General features: G+C 39.7%; 1 protein-coding gene across 2 annotated transcripts in view; it reads left to right on the top strand.

Annotated features, from left to right (window-relative positions):
- The window catches only part of RTKN2 (rhotekin 2), a 213,618-nt gene extending 194,290 nt beyond the window's left edge, over window positions 1-19,328 (top strand). For both annotated transcript variants that reach the window (XR_013824351.1, XR_013824352.1), the window contains one exon: window positions 19,276-19,328. The gene's annotated coding sequence lies outside the window, so the exon portion shown is untranslated. The remainder of the gene's footprint in view (window positions 1-19,275) is intronic.
- The last annotated feature ends 3,535 nt before the right edge of the window (window positions 19,329-22,863 follow it).

Below are 22,863 nucleotides of genomic sequence, written 5' to 3' on the forward strand. Positions count from 1 at the left end.
CGCTTAACATTTGGAACATTGCCAGTTGCTGTGGCTGAGGGGAAAGAAGGGAGCAATGGAAAGTCTCACTCCACCAGTCACACACTTGACCCAGCAATGACACATGTACTTCGGTTTACAACTCAATGGCTAGGACGCTCGCATGGTCCCGCCCCACTACAATGGAGCAAGGGAGTACGCTCCTGCTGTGTGTCTTCATGGTTGGGAGCCAGAAATGTTAGGTCAGGAGCACAAATGACTATTATACCAGGACCAAGTAGAGCTATAGCGCTAACATTTTGGTGTTTATCCTCCAGAGTTTTGTTTTTTTTTTAAATGCACATAGGCCTAGCTAGTCATCCACACATAAAAACAGATATTTTGTATTGATTTTTTTGTTTGTTTTGTTTTTACAAAAATGGAATCATGTTGTATGTATTATCTTGCAACCTGCTTTTGGCACTTAACGGATTACGGTTGTTTTTACTTATCACTGAACACATCTAATGGCTGCCTAGCATTCTACTACATGAAGACCATTATGTATGTAACCAGTCTCCTACTGTTGGACATCTAGGTTATTGTGCAAGTTTTACTATGTTAAATAATGCTGCAATGGACATCCACAGAAATGTCTTTGTACTCTTATACTATTATTTCCTTAGAATATATTTCCAGAAATGAAATTAGTCTCCAAAGATATGCCATGTTTTATATATATATGTATATAAAACAAATATATATATAATATATATAAAATATATATTTTTTATAAAAAATATATAAATTATATATATATTATAAAATATATATATATTTATATAAATATACATATATTTTTTTGCATTACACGGGCCTCTCACTGTTGTGGCCTCTCCCATTGCGGAGCACAGGCTCCGGACACGCAGGCTCAGCGGCCATGGCTCACGGGCCCAGCCGCTCTGCGGCATGTGGGATCTTCCCGGACCGGGGCACGAACCCGCGTCCCCTGCATCGGCAGGCGGACTCCCAACCACTGCGCCACCAGGGAAGCCCCCATATTTTATATTTTGATAGATATGGCAAACCTGCCTTGCAATAATGGCTTGCCAAGTAACACTCTTACCAGTGGCATTTAAGATTCCTGAGAGCCTGGTTTCATCAGGAATGGCTTAGTTCTCCAGCAAGAGCTTTCTAATAACAATGATCTTAATAGCACTTACTAGACATGGCAGTGTGCAAGTATTTATTGAGCATTATTTCATTTGATTCATATAATGTTTAAGGAAGATATTATTATCTTTTTCCAGATGAAAAATCAGAAGCTAAGAGAGGTTAGTTAACTTACCCAGGTTAACCCAACCAGGAAGTAACACTGCTGGGAATGACAAAGACTTTCCTTTACCAAACTTGAGTCAGGTTCCTCTGAGGCCTCTTTGTGACTAGGCTTCACTCTTAGGCTCTGTCCTTGGCCCACTTAGTCCAGTTTTAGCTCAAATCCTGCTGGGTCATTTTAGTGAATATCCCCTGCCCTTGATATCTGATCAAATTTCTCATCCCACACCCTGGCCTGCTTTTAGCAAAAATCCTATCAAAATTGGTTTAGCCAGAATTTCCCTTACCCCCATGTTTCTTCTTAGTAGTTTCCCATCCAGTAACCCGTACTCTGCTCCTTGACTATAAATTTCTACTTGCCTTCCTGTGTTCAGAGTTGAACCTCATCTTCCTCCCCTACAGCTAAACTCCATTGCAGTAGCCCACCTTGAATAGTCTGCCTTACCGTTTTTAACAAGGGTCACGAATACTATTTTTCTTTGACAAGTATTTAAACCCAGCTGTCTCTGACTTTATAGCAAATGCTACAGTCTCCAACCTCCTTGACAGAAGATTTCTAAAAAATTTGAAGCTGAACCTCCAATAAAACCGTAATATGCTTAAAAACAAATGTTTTACATGAAGGTTACACAGTGCAATAGTTAAGAGAACTGACTATGATACTAGACTGCCCGGCTCCAAGTCCCACTCTGACACTCCTGAGCTGGGAAAGTCACTTAACTTTCTGTGCCTCTGTTTCTTCCTCTGTAAGATGGAGAGAATATTAGTATGTACCTCTTGGAGTTGTGAAGATTAGAGTCAGTATATGTGAGTACTTTGAACAATGTCAAAGTACATAGCAAGCACTATTAGGTGTTTGCTATTACTGTTATCCCAGTAATGTATTATATTTATTATAAAGAACACCCCCCCTAAAAAATGAAGAACAATGAGATCAGCTAGAAGATAAAAGAGAAGTGCAGTATCTTTTGCCTGCCGTGGGTTGGCTTGCACAGGCATCAGCTCCCTCATCCTCTCCTTTGGATACCACTAGGCTTACATGTACCCACCTTGATGATTCCAATGGGCCATGAAGGCCCACAGCCTGGGCCCATTAGGATGCCATCATGGACTTGGAGCTCACCATCGTGGAAACATATTTGCAGTGAGGACCAGTCTGCATACCCAGTCACAGAGCTGGGATGTGGGCTGGCCCCTCATTTCGGCTAAGGTTACACCTCAGAGGGGCTTATCCTGACCCATCTCTTTGCAAGTAGCTCCCTCACCCCACGTATACTCTCTTCCATTACCTAGTCCCATTTGCTTCTTCACAGCTCCTATCACTTTCTGAAATTATCCCGTTTCTTTATATTTTTGCTCATTTACTGCCTGTCTTCCTCATCAGGATATAAGACGTTGTCTGTTTTATTCACAGCGGTATTTCTGCTGGTTAAGCCAGTGCCTGGTACAGAGGAGGTGCTCAGTAGACATTTATGGGATAAATGAGCGATCAGATTTTCCTTTCTATGTCCCAAGGACTGTAAGGCATCAATAAATAGGAGAATGAACTCCAGAGCTTGACTAAGCAACTCCATCCCTCACCCCTTTCCACACACTTCCATTTTACAGATGAGGAAATTGAAGAGGTTAGGAGAACATCCATGAACACACACAGGGCAGGACTTTATTTGTTTGACAACAACCCATTCTTTATTTGACACACAGTGGCCACACCATCGTACTTTGTCCCACTGGGAGGAAATGGAAGAATGCAGAAGTCTTCTCTGTGGGTTCAATAGGTTAGAAGGTTGAAAAACAAGGCCCCATCATCGGCATAGCTTTATTAGCCCCATTTTATACCAAGGGAGACAGAGACCCAAAAAAGGTAAGTAATAATTTATCCTGGTAAACCACAGTACTGGAATCTGAAGCCAAATCTTTCAATTCCAGGCACTTTCCACTGTATGGGAGCTCCTGCCTCTTAAGACCAGGTGTATCAGTTAACAATGGATTTGGCTGCAAATAATAGAACATCTGATTAGCAGCAGCTTAAACAAACGGGAAGCTTATTGTTCCTCACGTAACAAAAAATCTGGATGTGGGTAATCGGAGCTGGTGCAGTGGCCCAACAGTGTCTGTGGAGACTCAGGTTCTTTATATCTTGCACTCTGCCCTTCGAAGCATTTTGGCTTTACGCGCATGCATGTCGCCACTGGTTGTAAGGTGGCTACTTCCCCTTCAGCCTCAGGGCCACGTCCCCAAATTAAGAAAAAGCGGGCAGGGGCAAAGGCCAAAGGAACACGGTGACTGGGTCTGTCCTTTTTGCAAATGTTTTTTTTCTTTTAGCGCAAAGATTTCTGTTTTTACCTCTTTGCCCAAACGGTGTTACAGGGCCACCCCTTGCTGTATAGATGAAGAGGAGGTTAGCTGGTTGGGTCAGTCAACCCACAAGGTTTGCTGCGTCTCAAACTCCTGCTGAAATTCTTTCTTTAGATCCCTATTTTCACATGGCTGCCTAATTGTTTTCCGAGGCACCTCGGAAGCATCCAGTAGTTCTTTGAGTGTAGGCTCTGAGTTTACCATCTCTTGCACCCATGGGATGCCACGCACACAGCTGGCCTCAGAGAGCTGCTTCAGTACAGATCGATTGGGCAGAATTGTCTTCCAAGAAGGGCATGGGCAAGGAAGAGCCTCAGAAACTGGTGATGCAGGGGAGACCCACCAGGATCACAGCACATGTTCCTGAGGTATCCAGCTGAAGCCCTGCAAGGTTAGACCACTGGGGCGTGCCGGGCCCACAGTTAGGCAGTTAGTCTGCCCAACTACGGGGGTGAGGGGGAAGAGGTATGAGGTGAGCCTGTATCTGTTCTTGTCATCTCACTGAGGTTTATCGATAGAGAGGAAATGCTTGCGCAGATCATAATGACAGTGTTTCCTAAGCCTAATTTCCTTTGGTTTACTTTAACCCTGGCGATGCTGAAGCCAAGTTCACTGATGGGCATGTATGGGAAGACCATCGTTATGCCAGGCAAGTGGGGAAATCTATGAGATGCTGGAAAGTCCCCTCTAGAAAGACCTCCTCCTGGGGCTCTAACAGTATCAGACAGGTCACCACTGAGATTTATTCCTTTGGGTCAAGACTTTACCTGTTATCTTTTTCTTTATTCCTCCACCAAACTGTTTTTTTTTTTTAACTACAGTCATTTCAAGAAAAGAAAAAAGCTCATTATCCCACTACTCAGGTAACCCATGTTCATATTTTAATAAATGAAAGTGGATAATCTGTATATTTTAAAACTGTAAAATGAAATGTAAAAGTCTGCACCCCTCAGTGCCATGCCTCTACCCAAAGGTAGCCACAGATAAAATACTTTTGATTGCTTTCAGAAAACGTGTTTACGCCTATACCAGTGTGCATCTCCCTTGCTCCTTTCTGCCCTCTCTCCCTCTGTCTACCTATCGTCATCATTTATCTATTATGTTTCCTTTTTGACAGAAAAAGGATGATATTATACACAGTTCTGCACCTCTTTTTTCCCCTATCCCTGTACGCACAAAACTACTTCATTCTTTTTCATATCTGCGTAAGAATCATCATACGGTAGCCCTGTACTTTATATAACCCCTAATTGGTGGGTTTCTTTCCTCTTTTTTGTAATCAAATAATGCCACAACGAACACACTTTTATGCGTTTCTTGACCAACATATTTAGGTACATTTACATATAGGTAAATTCCTGGCAAAGTAATTGTTAAGTTAAATGATATCTGTTTTAGTCCACTCAGGCTGCTGTAACAGAACACCATAGGCTGGGTGGCTTAGAAATTTATTTCTCACAGTTCCAGAGGCTGGAAAGTCCAAGATCAAGGTGTCAGGAAATAACAGTGTCTGGTGAGGACCCTTCCTGGTTCATAGATGGCCTTCATTTTCCTGTGTCCTCACATGGTGGAAGGGGTGAGGGAACTCTCTGGGGTCTCTTTTTATAAGGGTACTAATACCATTCATGAGGGTTCCACCTGCGTGGTCTAATCACCTCCCTCTTAAATACCTCCTAATCACCTCCTAATACTATCACACTAGGGGGGTTAGGATTTAGCATATGAATTTTGGAAGGATGCAAATATTCAGTCTATAACAGTCCCTTTAAAATTGGATGGATTTTGCCAAGTTTTTTTTTCCCGGAAATGAACCAGTTCACCAGCCCTTGCTTTAGCTCTTGCCTGTTTGCCTCTCCATAGCCTTCTCAGAATAGGACCTCCTCACGTTAGCTTCCCACGATCTGAGTTAAAACTAGTCTCTTGTTGCTGTGTAATTTGCATGTCTTTACTTATGAGTAATGTTGAGCATATTTTCATATCTACTGACTACTTTTTTATTTCACTTTTTAGTAATTGACCACTGATCTGCATTGTTCATCATTTCTCTATTTTATTTGCATGAGCTTTTTAAGAATGAAAGAAATTAGCCCCTTTCCTGTCACATAAGTTAAAATTTTCCCAACTTGTCATTTCTCTTGACTTATAGTGTATTTTTATTTTAAATAATCATAATTTTTAATATAGTCATTTATTCTTCCAGAAGTTTTATAGTTTCTTTTTTACATTTAAATTCTTGATCCATCTGGAACTGATGCTGGTGTAATAAGTGAGGTAGAGATCTACCTTTATTTTTTTTCTCCAATCAGCTGCAACACCATTTATTCGCAAATCACCTTTTCCCTACTGTTTTGAAGTGTTACTATTTCATATATTAAGTTCCTTTATGAATTTGGTTCTGTTTATGGATTCTTTTAAAATTTAATTTATTTAAACTAATATGTATATACACACACACACAACACAGTTTGCCTATTCCTTCCATCCCTCTACCCTCCGACTCTTGCGACCACCAATCTGTTCTCTGTATCTGTGAGCTTGTTTTTTGGTTTGCTTGTTGTTTTTCTTTAATATTCCATATGTAAGAGAGATTACATGGTACTTGTCTTTCTTTGTCTGACTTATTTCACTTATCATAATGTCCTCAAGTTTCATACATGTTGTTTGCAATGAACATAGGGTTGCATATATCTTTTCTAATTAGTGTTTTTGTTTTCTTCAGATAAATACCCAGAAGTAGAATTGCTGGACCATATGGTTCAAGTTCTCTTTTTTAATTTTTTGAGGAACCTCCATACTATTGTCCATAGTGACTGTACCAATTCACATTCCCATCAATAACGGACAAAGTCTACATCCTTGCCAAAACTTCTTATTTCTTGTTTTTTGTTAATAGCCATTCTAACAGGTGTGAGGTGATATCTCATTGTGGTTCTGATTTGCATCTCCCTAATAATTAATGATGTTGAGCATCTTTTCATGTACCTGTTGGCTGTCTGTCTCCTTTTGAAAAATGTCTATTCATATCTTCTAGTTTTTAATTGGACTTTTTTTTTTGCCATTGAGTCATATGAGCTCTTTATATATTTTGAGTATTAGCCCCTTATCAGATATATTATTTGCACATATTTTCTCCCATTTAGTAGGTTGCATTTTCATTTTGTTGGTGGTTTCCTTTGATGTGTAGAAGCTTTTAAGTTTGATATTGTCCCACTTGTTTATTTTTGCTTTCGTTGCTTTTGCTTTTGGTGTCAGATTCAAAAAGTCATCACCAAGACCTGTGTCAGGGAGCTTACTGCCTATGTTTTCTTCTAGGAGTTTTATGGATTCAGGGCTTACTTTCAAGTAAGTAAGTCTTTAATCCATTTTGAGTTAATTTTTGTGTATTATGTAAGATAATGGTCCAGTTTCATTCTTTTGCATGTGTCTGTCTAATTTCCCCAACACCATTTACTGAAGGAACTGTCCTTTCCCCACTGTATATTCTTGGCTCCTTGTAGTGTGGATTTATTTCTGGTCTCTCAATATTGTTTCATTGATCTCTGTGTCTGTTTTTATGCCAGTGCCATACTGGTTTTTTAATTTATTTATTTATTTATTTTTGGCTGCATTGGGTCTTCATTGCTGTGTGCGGGCTTTCTCCAGTTGTGGCGAGTGGGGGCTACTCTCGTTGTGGTGCCTGGGCTTCTCATTGTGGTGGCTTCTCATTGCGGAGCACAGGCTCTAGTGAACAGGCTTCAGTAGTTATGGCACATGGGCTCAGTAGTTGTGGCTTGTGGGCTCTAGAGAACACGCTCAGTGGTTGTGGAGCATGGGCTTAGTTGTTCCGTGGCCTGTGGGATCTTCCCAGACCAGGGATTGAACCCGTGTCCCCTGCATTGGCAGGCGGATTCTTAACCACTGCGTGCCACCAGGGAAGTCCTGCCGTACTGTTTTAATCACAATAACTTTGTAATATAGTTTGAAATCAGAGAGCATGATGCCTCCAGCTTTGTTTTTCTTTCTCAACACTGCTTTGGCTATTTGGAGCCTTTTGTGGTTCCATCCAAGTTTTAATATTGTCTGTTCTCTTTCTGTGAAAGATACCATTGAAATTTTGGTAGAGATTTCAATGAATCTGTAGATTGCTTTGGGCAATATGGACATTTTAACAATATTAATTCTTCCAGTCCATGGTTACGGAATATCTTTCCATTTATTTGTGTCTTCTTCAATTTCTTTCATTAACAGCTTATAGTTTTCAATATAGAGGTCTTTCATTGCCTTGATTAAATTTATTCCTAGGAATTTTATTCTTTTTGATGTAATTATAAATGAGATTGTTTTCTTAATTCCTCTTTCTGATAGTTTACTATTAGTGTAGAGAAATGCAACAATTTTTCGTGTATTGATTTTGTATCTGGCAACTTTGTCTCCTGGATTCATTTCTTAGTTCTAACAGTTTGTTGATGGAGTCTTTATGGTTTCCTATATATAATATCATGCCATCTGCACATAGTGACAGTTTTACTTTTTCCTTTCTGATTTGGATGCCTTTTATTTCTTTTTCTTGCCTAATTTCTCTGGCCAAGACTTAAAATACTATGTTGAATAAAAGTAGCAAAAGTGGATGTCCTTGTCTCATTCCTGATCTTAGAGGAAAAGCTTTCAGCTTTTCACGATTGAGTATGATGTTAGCTGTGGACTTGACATATATGGCCTTTAATGTTAAAGTACATTCCCTCTACACCTTCTTTGTTGAGAGTTTTTATCATAAAGGGATATGGAATTTTGTCAAACACTTTTTCTGCATCTACTGAAATGCTCATATTATTTTTATCCTTAATTTTGTTAATGTCGTGTGTCACATTGATTTGTGGATGTTGAACCATCCCTGCATCTCTGGAATAAATCCTACTTGATTGTGGTGTATGATCCTTTTAATGTATTGTCTTTATTCTTATTCAGTAATATATCTTTTCCCTAATAACAAACTTTTAAAATTATTATAGCTTTAAAATACTTTTGGTATCAGACTTGGCTAGTTCTTCTTATTGTTTTTCATTTTCAAGAAATTAATTAATCTTCTTAAGTTGTTTTACAAACTTTAATATTATTTTAAGTTTAAAAAGTGGTATTTTAACTGAGATTTAATTACCTGTATAAATTAATTTAGGAAAAATTGATATCTTTCCATCAAAGACCATAGTTTGTCTTTCAATTTCTTAAGTCATCTTTAGGTCTGTCAATAGATTATTAAAGTGTTTTTAATAAAGATCTTGCAAATTATTTGTTACATCTATCCCTAGGATTCTTTGTGGTTGATATTTTTAATGAGATCTTTTCTTTTACCACAATTTCTAACAAGTTATGGCTTAGGAAAATCCATTGGTTTTATATATTTACTTTGCAACTCATCTCTGAATTCTCTTACTGTTTCATGTTGTTTTTCAGTTGGTTCTCTCAGGTTTTATGGGCCTGGAATTTTCTTTTAGAATGTAAATTATTCCATTAGGGGTAATTTTGTTAAATCATTTATTTGCCTAATATTTGACTCTTCAAGTTTTATGGGAAGTTGTGCCACAGTTGTATGCAATAAGTCAGTGCTTTTCCTACTTTCTTATTTAGGTACTTCCCCCGCCACCCCAGCCACTGACCCCACTGCTTTCTCAGTTCCTAGGACACCCATGCTCTGTCTTGTTTTTTGAAATTTTATGTATCTTATTTCCCCATTCATCACTTCCCAGATCACTGCTTAACAGTCACTTCCTCCAAAGAGTCTTCCCCAAATCCTAGTTGAAGTTACCACTCTCCTAGCTCTATGCTCCCACAGCTCTTTGCTCTCTTTTATAATACTCAACACACTTAGACATACTGCTTTCATAACTGTTTTTCTCACTAGACTTCAGGTTCTGGAAGAAACAGAAAGGCACTGCCCTACTCAGTGCTCGAATTGGGAGCTCTGCACTGTGCCTGGCACATAGGAGGCTCCCAATGAGCATTTGCTGGATTGCAGCCTAAAGCAGCCTGCTGCATATTTGACATTTTTTTGATGTCTTTGGTTTTATCTTAAAACTCAGAAGAATTTTGCCTTCAATTACATAATATGTCTGTGTTATTTTCAATATAAAAATAATGTTGTTTTTTAATGACACAGTAAATTAGCACAACAGGAGGTGGCCTTGGTTTTTCCATGCCTTTGTAAACTGCAAGACATTTAAACTCTCCATCTTCAGCTTAAAATAGTAATGATGATTTAGCTTTCCACTGAAGTTATTTTCTGAATGAGGATATTTTTTTCCAAAATATTTGCTTGGGGGATCATCACATGTTAGTTTGAGATGGGTGGAGGAAACTTATCGTTTACACTTTTCTGTGAGCTCCTCCATGCCAGCCACATGAGGCAGGATACAGGGGCTCAGGTTCTGATGAAGAGTGAGGCAGAAGAAATGGCACATGTGTAATGATAGGGCAAGAATATATGATGAATAAAAAATGAATTTTCCCAGAGCTGCACCTCCCAAAGTTTGGGTGGTAGACCCAGAGCAGCTGAAAAAGAGCAGTCACCAAGAGGCCAGATGGAGAGGGCCGAAGGTAGCTGTGTGCCAGCCTCACACTCACCCACGCCAAGAGCCTGGCAGCAAAGATGCAAACCCTAAGGGGTGAATTCCTGCTGCTTCAGTTCAGGGTAGAGGCTGGGCTCTGGGACGCTGGCGCCAGAGGCCATCACATGTTCACAGTCACAGCACTGACACTTACCAGCTGGGTGAATATGGGCAAGTTATTTACTCTTTATAACCCCCAGTTTCCTCATCTATAAGGTTTTAATGGAAAAACATGAAAGAATGTGCCTTAGCTTGTATTGTAACAAAGAATCACCAAACACTACATTATGAGGTCACAAAATTTAAGCTTGCAAAAAAGTCCATTTTTTCCCACCAACATATCCCCAGATCTGAGCTGCTTACTAATTTAAGAAGCACCAGCTCTGGTGAAGACCATTGCTCTTTGGTTCTTTTGCAGAATTTCCCAAATTAAAGGAAGCTTGACTTACTGTCTGAATATGACTTGGTTTGCATACATGGATGGAGCACCTTTCAGGAATCAGACGTGATACTAAAAGTGAGGGAACATGGGCAGGACCCCCGTGCTCAAGGATTAAATGAGTCAACAGCACATCTTTCTAGTACACAGCAAAACCTCGTCCCTATTAGGGCCTCCATGAAATAGAAGAGATGATGGATTAAGACATCCTCTTAGAGTAGGAAGGTCTGGCCTTGAATTATGAATGACCTAACCTCAGAGGATTGTTATAAGGAGAGTATATATGTGGAAGCACTAAGCACAGTATCTGTGTTATACACACACACACACACACACACACACACACACACACACACACAGACACTCGACACTCACAGAGGAGGAATTGTAAGTGAATCTTCCTGGCTCATGGAAACTAGTCCCATTATTTTGCACCCTCAGTTTCTCAGGAGAAAGTTTGGAGATCCACACCTCTCCTGTCCTAATCTTCCCCCCCCTGGGCAGGTCTGTTTGCTGCTCCATGCACAGAGATGTACCACTATCCCCAGCCTCCTCCCACATGGAGTAGAAGCCTAGACTGGAGAGCATTCTCATCATGTTCTTGAAAGGTGGAAAATTTGCTCCAAAAGAAAAGCAGAAGATAGTTCCCTGGTGGTCCAGTGGTTAGGACTTGGTGCTTTCACTGCTGTGTCCCGGGGTTCAATCCCTGGTCAGGAACTAGGATCCTGCAAGCCACACGGTGCATCCAAAAAAAAATCAAAAACAAACCGTTCAGAAAAGCAGAAAGGTCCTCTTCTTTAATCCACGGGCACCACTGTAATGACTGCTTCCCAGCCCCACTTGGTTTTGAGGCAAAGGGCCAGGCTGTTGAGGCCCTGCGTTGGGAAGGAATGAGGGGCTGAGCTAAGAAACAGATTGATGTGCTCTGTGGGGGATTTGAGCCCTTCTAATGAGATCCCAGGCTTTCGTGTTTCTCTGCATTAGAGCAACCGGGAATAAGACCCACCTGTCCTGAAGATGGGCGGGGGAAGCTTGGTGGGGGGTGGGTGGAAGCGCGGGGGTAGATGGGAGTTGATGAGGCGTGGGTCGGCCACTCGGAGGTGGGTGGGAGTCTCGGTAGCAGAGGCGAGTGTTGCGAGGTGTCTTTGCGTGAACGCTGACAAGTCTGGGCTGGGAAATAGACGTCCAGTTATCAAGAGCAGAGTGTGCGATGCAGTCGTAAACATCAACAGTAATAATAATTTTAGCTGCGTGGAACTTCACTGCTTATTAAACGTCTTCGTATCCTGACAACAACGCCGAGAGGAGCCCAAGCAGGTGCTATTCATCTCCAGTTTACAGGTGAGTTAACTGAGTCTTGGAGGCTGCAAACCCGTGTGTCTTTACTCAGTATGCGGCGTTATATGTCAGTTAGTTTATAAAGTAGAATTTCATATATACAACAATATGTCATAGTATATCACCACATTCTTTCCACTCAAATTCAGTAAATATTAACATTTGCCATCTTGCTCCAGATTTCAAAAGAAACAAATTTTACAGGCAGTTAAAGGGTTTCCTCCCTCATCTGATTCTCCTTTTCCCTCTCCTGTAAATAACCTAATGTTGATGTGTTGCTGTCTATGTCCTTACCTATCTCCTATTCGTTAAATGCAATATATTCATAAACAGTATTACCTTGTTAGTGTGTGTTTTTATTGTTTGTTTGTTTTTGCGGTACGCGGGCCTCTCACTGTTGTGGCCTCTCCCGTTGCGGAGCACAGGCTCCGGACGCGCAGGCTCAGCGGCCATGGCTCACGGGGACCAGCCGCTCCGCGGCATGTGGGATCCTCCCGGACCGGGGCACAAACCCGTGTCCCCTGCATTGGCAGGCGGGCTCTCAACCACTGCGCCACCAGGGAAGCCCGGTGTGTGGGGTTTTTTTGCGGTACGCGGGCCTTTTACTGTTGTGGCCTCTCCCGTTGCGGAGCACAGGCTCCGGACGCGCAGGCTCAGCGGCCATGGCTCACGGGCCCAGCCGCTCCGCGGCATGTGGGATCTTCCCGGACCGAGGCACGAGCCCGTGTCCCCTGCATTGGCAGGAGGACTCTCAACCACTGCGCCACCAGGGAAGCCCCAGTGTGTGTTTTTAATTCTTTTTTTTTTTTTTTTTTGCGTCTGTACCAGTGTCCATTTATTTATTTAAATATTTTATTGCAGTATAGTTGATTTACAGTGCTGTGTTAGTTTCTGGAGTACAGGGAAGTGATTCAGTTATGTGTGTGTGTGTGTGTGTGTGTGTGTGTGTATGTCTCTATATATTCTTTTTCATATTCTTTCCCATTATAGTTTGTTACATGATATCGAATATAGTTCCCTGTGCTACACAGCAGGATCTTGTTGCTTATTTATTTTATATATAGTAGTTTGTATCTGCTAACCCCAAACTCCTAATTTATCCCCACCACCCCCGTTTCCCCTTTGGTAACCATAAGTTTGTTTTCTATGTCTGTGAGTCTGTTTCTGTTTTATAAATAAGTTCATTTGTATCATAGTTTAGATTCCACATATAAGTGATATCATATGATATTTGTCTTTCTCTTTCTGACTTACTTCACTTATTATAATAATCTCTAGGTCCATACTTGTGTTTAATTCTTATCATACTGTCTGAAACTTTTTGCAATGTTTTTCTTTTCCACTCAACATTAAGTATTTGATTGCTTCTTTACCTTGATACATAGAGATTTTAAATATTCATTTTTAACTACTTCATATTATTCCATTTATGTGTCCTTTCTTTATTGATGGACTTTTCTGTTGTTTTGTTTCTCTGTTTGTTTCTCAGTGTGATGAGAATCATGGCTGCAAAAAGAATTCCCCTACCTACTCCTTCTACCCCCTACCTACTCCTTCTACCCCCTACCTACTCCTTCTAACACAAGCGTCAGGGTTCTCAGGATATATCTAGAAGTGTTCTTTCCGAGTTTATAGTAAGCACATCTACAACTTTACTGGAGTATGCCAAATTGCTTTTCAAATTATTTTCTTAGATTTATTCTTAGGTACCTTTTGGTTTTATTGCTACTGTGAATGGAAAAATTTTTACAGTACCATTTCAGTTGTTGCTGGTAGATAAAATGTTATGGGCTTGGGTATTTTCATCTTATGTCCAACAAATGTGTTGAGCTCTCTCATTCGTTATAATAATTATAAATTCTCTTGGATTTTTTGGATAATCATATTGTTTATGAAAATTTTCAGTTTCATTTCTTCCTTTCCAAACTTTTTGCCTTTAATTTCCTTTCCCTGTCATATTACACTGCAAAGGACCTACAGTGCTATGTTAAATAGAAGCAGTGACATGATGGTAAATATCTTTGTGCTCCCAATTTTTAAAAGAGTGCTAAAAACAAGGTAAACAAGTCTGATCATAGAAATCAGGATAGCGATTGCCTACATGGTCAGAGTAGGTGAATCGATAAGAAAGTGGCGTGAGGAAACATGGCAAAATGGAGGTGGACTATATTTTGTCCTCGGTCATGGTCACATGGCTGTACACATTGGTCAAAGTTCCTTGAACTGTACGCTTAAGGTTTGTGCATTTTACTGTCATTTGCCCATTTTCTTCTTGATTTCTAGGAGCTCTCTAAAGAGATTAGCCCTTGGTGACTTGAAATGCAATATTTGTTACCAAAGTAAAATTTGCCTTTTGAATTTACTTATTGTTTGCATAGGCATTAAATTTTTATGTAAGTAAATAAGTTTTTACAGTTTCTAAATTTTGAATCGTAGTTAGAAAGGCTTTCCCTACCATTCTCCAATGTTTTCTTCGTTGGAATTCATATCTGTTTTGTTTGAGGTGTGGATCCAACTTAATTTTTTTCAAATGGCTTTCACACGTTATTACATTAATAGAATTTCTAATGTTTCACCATCTTTATATTTCTAGGATAAATTATTCTTGGTTATGCTATAATATTTTTAATACATTTCCTGTATTAAATGGTTTGTCCCAGGAGATTGGATATGGTTCCCTGTGCTATGTCACTTTAGTATTTTATCTATGCATGTATATGTACACATACACATTTATGTGTGTATATGAATGTACACACATAAGTTTATAAACAAGTTTATATAAACATAAACTTAATAATTTTCTGATATTTTACCACAGACTTCTGCATCTGGTTTGTAAGTGAAATTGGGCTATATATTTTTTTTCTTTCTTTCACAGTGCTTTTTGAGTTTTGGTAATGAGGTCAAAATAAACTCATAAAATGAATTCAGTAGCTTTTCCTCTTTTTCATTTCTCTGACACAGTTCTTAAAACCATCTGGGCCTGACGCTCTTTGGTGGAGATTTGACTCCTGGTCAAATTTTAAATTTTTATTTGTTTTATATTTCTTCTTGGGAAAATTTTGTTAAGTATTATTTTGTAGAAAATACTTTCTTTTATCTAAGTTTTCCAATTTACAGGCTTAAAGTTAATGCTATTCTCTAATCATTTAAAAAGTCTCTACTGCATCTGTTTTTCTTTCCTAATACTCTTCGTGTCTTTACTTTTTTTTTTGCTTCATTGATGTACAGACAATCTTAGGGTGCTCTGCCGACATTTTTGGCTGATCACTTGAATTTCTGGGTCAGGTTGGCAGAATAAAGGAGAGAAGAGGAACACAATGAAAACAAATTTGGGCTTCCCTGGTGGCGCAGTGGTTGAGAGTCCGCCTGCCGATGCAGGGGACGCGGGTTTGTGCTCCGGTCCGGGAAGATCCCACATGCCGCGGAGCGGGTGGGCCCGTGAGCCATGGCCGCTGAGCCTGCGCGTCCGGAGCCTGTGCTCTGCAACGGGAGGCCACAGCAGTGAGAGGCCCGCGTACCGCAAAAAAAAAAAAAAAAAATTTAAGGAAAGAATCTTCTGATACTACAGCGCAGGCACTGCTCCTTTTGTTTGGTCATCATAAGCTCAATTATGCCTTTTTTCCTTCAACTGTAAGGTAGGAATAAATAGAGTATCTACATTATGGGATACTGTGAGGATCAAATGAATTAATACCAAAAAACCATTTGAAGCAGTGTCTGGCATATGTGGAGTTGTCAGTCTGTATCCTTAGTGTTTGTTGTTGTTGTGTAAAGGAGAAATAAAGTGACATACCCAGGTTTGAAGTATAAGGACCGCTGAAAATACGTTTGTTATGGATTCTTCCACACTTGGTGACTGGGTCCTTTCCCTACCTGGTCATCTCCTTCCTGCTAAATACTTTCCTAGTCTCCAGAGATAAATACTGAATTACCATGAAATAAAACAATGTGGCTTGAACATGGCCACATTAGCATTGCATAAACTTTCTGGAAGTTGCATTCAAGCCTCACACAGTCAGATTTAACATGAAAGGCAGGACTGGATTGCAAAATGCCGCAATTGTCTGTAGACTCCTTTTTTTTTAATTGGAGTATAGTTGATTTACAATGTTGTGTTAGTTACAGATGTTACAGATGTACAATGTTGTGTTAGTTACAGATTCAGTTATACACATACATATATTCATTCTTTTGCAGATTCTATTCCCATATGGGTTACTATAGACTACTGAGTAGAGTTCCCTGTGCTATACAGTGGATCCTTGTTGGTTATCTATTTTATAGATAGTAGTGTGTGGTGTTCATCCCAAACTCCTAATTAATCTCTCCCCCACAATTCCCCCCTGGTAACCATAAATTTGTTTTCAAAATCTGTGAGTCTGTTTCTGTTCTGTAAATAAGTTCATTTGTATCATTTTTAAAAAATTAGATTCCACATATGAGTGATATTCTATGATATTTGTCTTTCTCTGACTTACTTCACTTAGTATGATAATCTCTAGGTCCATCCATGTTGCCGCAAATGGCATTATTTCATTCTTTTTTATGGCTGAGTAATATTCCACTGTATATTGGAGTATACATGTTTTGGCTATTGTAAATAGTGCTGCAGTGAACACTGGGTGCGTGTATCTTTTTGAGTTATGATTTTCTCTAGATATATGCTTAGGAGTGGGATCGCTGGATCATTCGGTAGTTCTATTTTTAGTTTTTTAAGGAACCACCATACTGTTCTCCATAGAGGTTGAACCAATTTACATTGCCACCAACAGAGTAGGAGGGTTCCGTTTTCTCCACACTCTCTCCAGCATTTATTGTTTATAGATTTTTTGAAATTTGAATTATAGTTGACTTACAATGTTGTGCCAGTCTCTGCTGTACAGCAAAGTGACTCAGTTGTACAGATATATACATTCTTTTATTTTTTATATTCTTTTCCATTATGGTTTATCCCAGGAGATTGGATATGGTTCCCTGTGCTATACAGCAGGACCTTGTTCTTTATCCATTCTAAATGTAATGGTTTGCATATACCAACCCCAAATTCCCCAGTCCATTCCTCTCCCTCAACCCCTCCCCCTTGGCAATCACAAGTGTGATCTCTGTGTCTGTGAATCTGTTTCTGTTTGGTAGATAGGTTCATTTGTGCTATATTTTAGAGTTCAGATATAAGTGATATCATATGGTATGTGTCTTTCTCTTTCTGACTTATTTCACTTAGTATGATTATCTCTAGTTGCTGCAAATGGCAGTATTTAATTCTTTTTATGGCTGAGTAGTATTCCATTGTATATATGTACTACATCTTCTTTATCCATTCTTCTGTCAATGGACATTTAGGTTGTTTTCATGTTTTAGCTATTGTGAATAGTGCTGCTATGAACATTGGGGTGCAGGTATCTTTTTGAATTATAGTTTTGTCTGGGTGTATGCCCAGGAGTGGGATTGCTGGATCATACAGTAGTGCTATTTTTAGTTTTCTGAGGAGACTCCATACTGTTTTCCATAGTGGCTGCACCAACTTATATTCCCACCAACAGTGCAGGAGGGTTCCCTTTTCTCCACACCCTCTCCAGCATTTGTTATTTATAGACTTTTTAATGATGGCCATTCTGACTGGTGTGAGGTGGTACTTCATTGTAGTTTTGATTTGCATTTCTCTGATAATTACTGATGTTGAGCATCTTTTCATGTGCCTGTTGGCCATCTGTATGTCTTCTTTGGAGAAATGTCTATTAAGGTCTTCTGCCCATTTTTCCATTGGGTTGTTTGTTTTTTTGTTGTTGAGATGTATGAGCTGTTTGTATATTTTGGAGATTAAGCCCTTATCTGTTGCATCATTTGCAAATATTTTCTCCCAGTCTGTAGGTTGTCTTTTCATTTTTTTTTATGGTTTCCTTTGCTGTGCAAAGCTTGATTAGGTCCCATTTGTTTTTTTTTTAAATAAATTTATTTATTTATTTTTGGCTGTGTTGGGTCTTCATTTCTGTGCGAGGGCTTTCTCTAGTTGTGGCAAGGGGGGGCTACTCTTCATCGCGGTGCGTGGGCCTCTCACTGTCGTGGCCTCTCTTGTTGCGGAGCACAGGCTCCAGATGCGCAGGCTCAGTAGTTGTGGCTCACGGGCCCAGTTGCTCTGCGGCATGTGGGATCTTCCCAGACCAGGGCTCGAACCTGTGTCCCCTGCATTGGCAGGCAGATTCTCAACCACTGGGCTGCCAGGGAAACCCCCATTTGTTTACTTTTGGTTTCATTTCTATATTGCCTTGGGAGACTGACCTAAGAGAACATTGGTACAATTTATGTCAGAAAGTTTTTGCCTATGCTCTCTTCTAGGAGGTTTATGGTGTCATGTCTTACGGTTAAGTGTTTAAGCCATTTTGAGTTTATTTTTGTGCATGGTGTGAGGGTGTGTTCTAACTGTATTGATTTACATGCAGCTGTCCAATTTTCCCAGCACCGCTTGCTAAAGAGACTGTCTGTTTCCCGTTTTATATTCTTACTTCCTGTAAGAAGGAGGTAATTGACTGTAGGTGTGTGGTTTTATTTTTGGGCTCTCTATTCTGTTCCATTGATCTGTATGTCTGTTTTTGTACCAATGCCACATTGTTTTGATTGCTGTAGCTTTGTAGTATTGTCTGAAGTCTGGGAGAGTTATGCCTCCTGCTTTGTTTCTTTTCCTCAGTACTGCTTTGGCAATTCTGGATCGTTTATGGTTCCATATACATTTTTTGATTATTTGTTCTAGTTCTTTGAAAAATTTCACTGGTGTTTTGATAAGGATCACATTAAATCTGTAGATTGCTTTGGTTAGTATGGCCATTTTAACAATATTAATTCTTCTACTCCAAGAGCATGGGATATCTTTGCATATCTTTAGGGATCACATTAAATCTGTAGATTGCCTTGGGTAGTATTGCCATTTAAAAAAATTTTTTTATTGGAGTATAGTTGATTTACAATGTTGTGTTAGTTTCAGGGGTACAGCAAAGTGAATCAGTTATACATATACATATATCTGCTCTTTTTTAAGATTCTTTTCCCAGGTCATTACAGAGTATTGAGTACAGTTCCCTATGCTATACAGTAGGTCCTTATTAGTTATCTGTTTTATATATAGTAGCGTGTATATGTCAATCCCAATCTCCCAATTTATCCCTCCACCCACTTACCCCCTGGTAGCCATAATTTAGTTCTCTAAGTCCATGAGTCTGTTTCTGTTTTGTAGATAAGTTCATTTGTACCCCCTTTTTTTTTTTGCAGTACATGGGCCTCTCACTGTTGTGGCCTCTCCCGTTGTGGAGCACAGGCTCCGGACACGCAGGCTCAGCGGCCATGGCTTACAGGCCTAGCCGCTCCGTGGCATGTGGGATCTTCCCGGACCGGGGCACGAACCCGTGTCCCCTGCATCAGCAGGCGGACTCTCAACCACTGCACCACCAGGGAAGCCTCTGTACCCTTTTTTTGATTCCACAAGTAAGTGATATCATATATTTTTCTCTTTCTCTGATTTACTTCACTCCGTATGATAATCTCTAGGTCCATTCATTTTGCTGCAAATGGCATTATTTCACTCTTTCTTAAGGCTGAGTAATATTCCATTGTATATATGTACGACATCTTCTTCATCCATTTCTCTGTTGATAGACATTAGGTTGCTTCCATGTCCTGGCTATTAAATAGTCAATAGTGCTGCAATGAACATTGGGGTACATGTATCTTTTCGAATTATGGTCTTCGCTGGTTATATGCCCAGGAATGTGATTGCTGGATCATATGGTAGTTCTTTTTTTAGTTTTTTAAGGAACCTCCATACTGTTCTTCATAATGGCTGTACCAATTTACATTCCAACCAACAGTGTAGGAGGGTCCCCTTTTCTCCACACCCTCTCCAGCATTTATTGTTTGTAGATTTTTTGATGATGGCCATTCACACTGGTGTGAGGGGATACCTCATTGTAGTTTTGATTTGCATTTCTCTAATAATCAGTAAGTTTGAGCATCTTTTCATATGCTTTTGGCTATCTGTATGTCTTCTTTGGAGAAATGTCTATTTATATCTTCTGCCCACTTTTTGATTGAGTTGTTTGTTTTTTTGATATAGAGTTGCATGAGAGATTTGTATATTTTGGATATTAATCCCTTGGTGGTTGCTTCATTTGCAAATATTTTCTCCCATTCTGAGGGTTGTCTTTTCATTTTGTTTATGTTTTCCTTTGCTGTGCAAAAGCTTTTAAGTTTAAATAAGTCCCATTTGTTTATTTTTGTTTTTATTTTCATTACTCTAGGAGGTGGATCGAAATGATCTTGCTGCAATTTACATCAAAGAGTGTTCTTCCTATGTTTTCCTCCAAGAGTTTTATAGTATCCGGCCTTACATTTAGGTCTTTAAACCATTTTATGTTTATTTTTGTATATGGTGTTAGGGAGTGTTCTAATTTCATTCTTCTACATGTAGCTGTCCAGTTTTCCCAGCACCACTTATTGAAGAGCCTATCTTTTCTCCATTGTATATTCTTGCTTCCTTTGTCAAATATTCAAAGATAAGGTGACCATAGGTACGTGGGTTTATCTCTGGGCTTTCTATCCTGTTCCATTGATCTATGTTTTTGTGCCAGTACCATACTGTTTTGATGACTGTAGCTTTGTAGTACAGTCTGAAGTCAGGGAGCATGATTCCTCCAGCTCCATTTTTCTTTCTCAGAATTGCTTTGGCTATTCGTGGTCTTCTGTGTTTCCATACCTATTGTAAATTTTTTTGTTCTAATTCTTTGAAAAACACCATTGGTAATTTGACGGGGATTGCATTGAATCTGTAGGCTCCTTTGGGTAGTATAGCCATTTTCACAATATTGATTCTTGTAATCCAAGAACATGGTACATCTCTCCATCTGTTTGTGTCCTCTTTTATTTCTTCAGCGTTTTATAGTTTTCGGAGTACAGGTCTTTTGCCTCCGCAGGTAGGTTTATTCCTATGTATTTTATTCTTTTTGATGCATTGGTAAATGGGATTGTTTCCTTGATTTCCCTTTCTGATCTTTTGTTGTTAGTGTATGTGAATGCAAGAGATTGCTGTTTTAATTTCGCATCCTGCAACTTTACCAGATTCTTTGATGAGCTCTATTAGTTTTCTGATAGCATCTTTAGGATTTTCTATGTAGAGTACCTTGTCATCTGCAAACAGTGAAAGTTTTTACTCTTCTTTTCCAATTTGGATTCCTTTTATTTCTTTTTCTTTTCTGATTGCCAAGGCTAGGATTTCCAAAACTATGTTGAATAATAGTGACGAGAGTGGATATCCTTGTGTTGTTCCTGATCTTAGAGGAAATGCTTTCACTTTTTCACCATTCCGAATGATGTTTGCTGTGAGTGGGTCACATATGGTCTTTATTATGTTGAGGTAGTTTCCCTCTGTGCCAACTTTCTGAAGAGTTTTTATCATGAATGGGTGTTGAATTTTGTCAAAAGCTTTTTCCACATCTATTGAGATGATCATATGGTTTTTATTCTTCAATTTGTTTTTGTTTTTGGCTGCATTGGGTCTTCGTTGCTGTGCATGGGCTTTCTCTAGTTGTGGCAAGCGGGGACTATTCTTCATTTCAGTGTGTGGGCTTCTCCTTGCGATGGCTTCTCTTGTTGCAGAGCATGGGCTCTAGGCACGTGGGCTTCAGTAGTTGCAGCATGTGGGCTCAGTAGTTGTCGCTCACAGGCTCTAGAGTGAAGGCTCGGTAGTTGTGGTGCATGGGCTTAGTTGCTCCGCAGCATGTGGGATCTTCCCAGACCTGGGCTCAAACCTGTGTCCCCTGCATTGGCAGGCAGATTCTTAACCACTGTGCCACCAGGGAAGCTCCAGTTTGCTAGTATTTTGTTGAGGATTTTCATGTCTATGTTCATCAATGATATTGGCCTGTACTTTTCTTTTATTTTTAAAATTTATTTATTTATTTATTTATTTTTGGCTACATTGGGTCTTCATTGATGCATGTGGGCTTTCTCTAGTTGCGGTGGGTGGAGGCTACTCTTCATTGCAGTGCGCAGGCTTCTCATTGTGGTGGCTTCTCTTGTTGAGCATGGGCTCTAGGTGCATGGGCTTCAGCAATTGTGGCATGCAGGCTCAGTAGTTGTGGCTTGCAGGCTCTAGAACGCAGGCTCAGTAGTTGTGGCACAGGGGCTTCGTTGCTCCGTGGCATTTGGGATCTTCCCAGGCCAGGGATCGAACCTGTGTCCCCTGCACTGGCAGGTGGATTCTTAACCACTACACCACCAGGGAAGTCCCTATAATTTTCTTTTTTTCTGATATCTTTGTCTGGTTTTCGTGGTCAGGGTGGCCTTGTAGAATAAGCTTCAGAGTGTTCTTTCCTCTGCAGTTTTTTGGAAGAGTTTCCGAAAGAGGTGTTAACTCTTCTCTAAATGTTTGATAGAATTCGCCTTTGAAGCCAACTGGTCCTGGACTTTTGTTTGTTGGAAGATTTTTAATCACAGTTTCCATTTCAGTATTTTTGATTGGTCTGTTCATATTTTTTTTTCTTCCTGATTCAGTGCTGGAGCTTGCATCTTTCTAATAATTTGTCCATTTCTTCTAAATTCTCCATTTGATTGGCATATAGTTGCTTGTAGTAGTCTCTTATGATCCTTTGTATTTCTGTGGTGTCCATTGTAACTTCTCCTTTTCCATTTCTAATTTTATTAATTTGAGTCCTCTCCCTTTTTTCTTGTTGAGTCAGCTCAAGGTTTATCAATTTTGTTTACCTTCTCAGAGAAACATCTTTTAGTTTCATTGATCTTTGCTATTGTTTTCTTCATCTCTATTTCATCTATTTCTGTTCTGATCTTTACGATTTCTTTCCTTCT

Source organism: Stenella coeruleoalba (genome assembly GCF_951394435.1).
Source record: "Stenella coeruleoalba genome assembly, chromosome: 16".
Classification (NCBI taxonomy): Eukaryota; Metazoa; Chordata; class Mammalia; order Artiodactyla; family Delphinidae; genus Stenella; species Stenella coeruleoalba.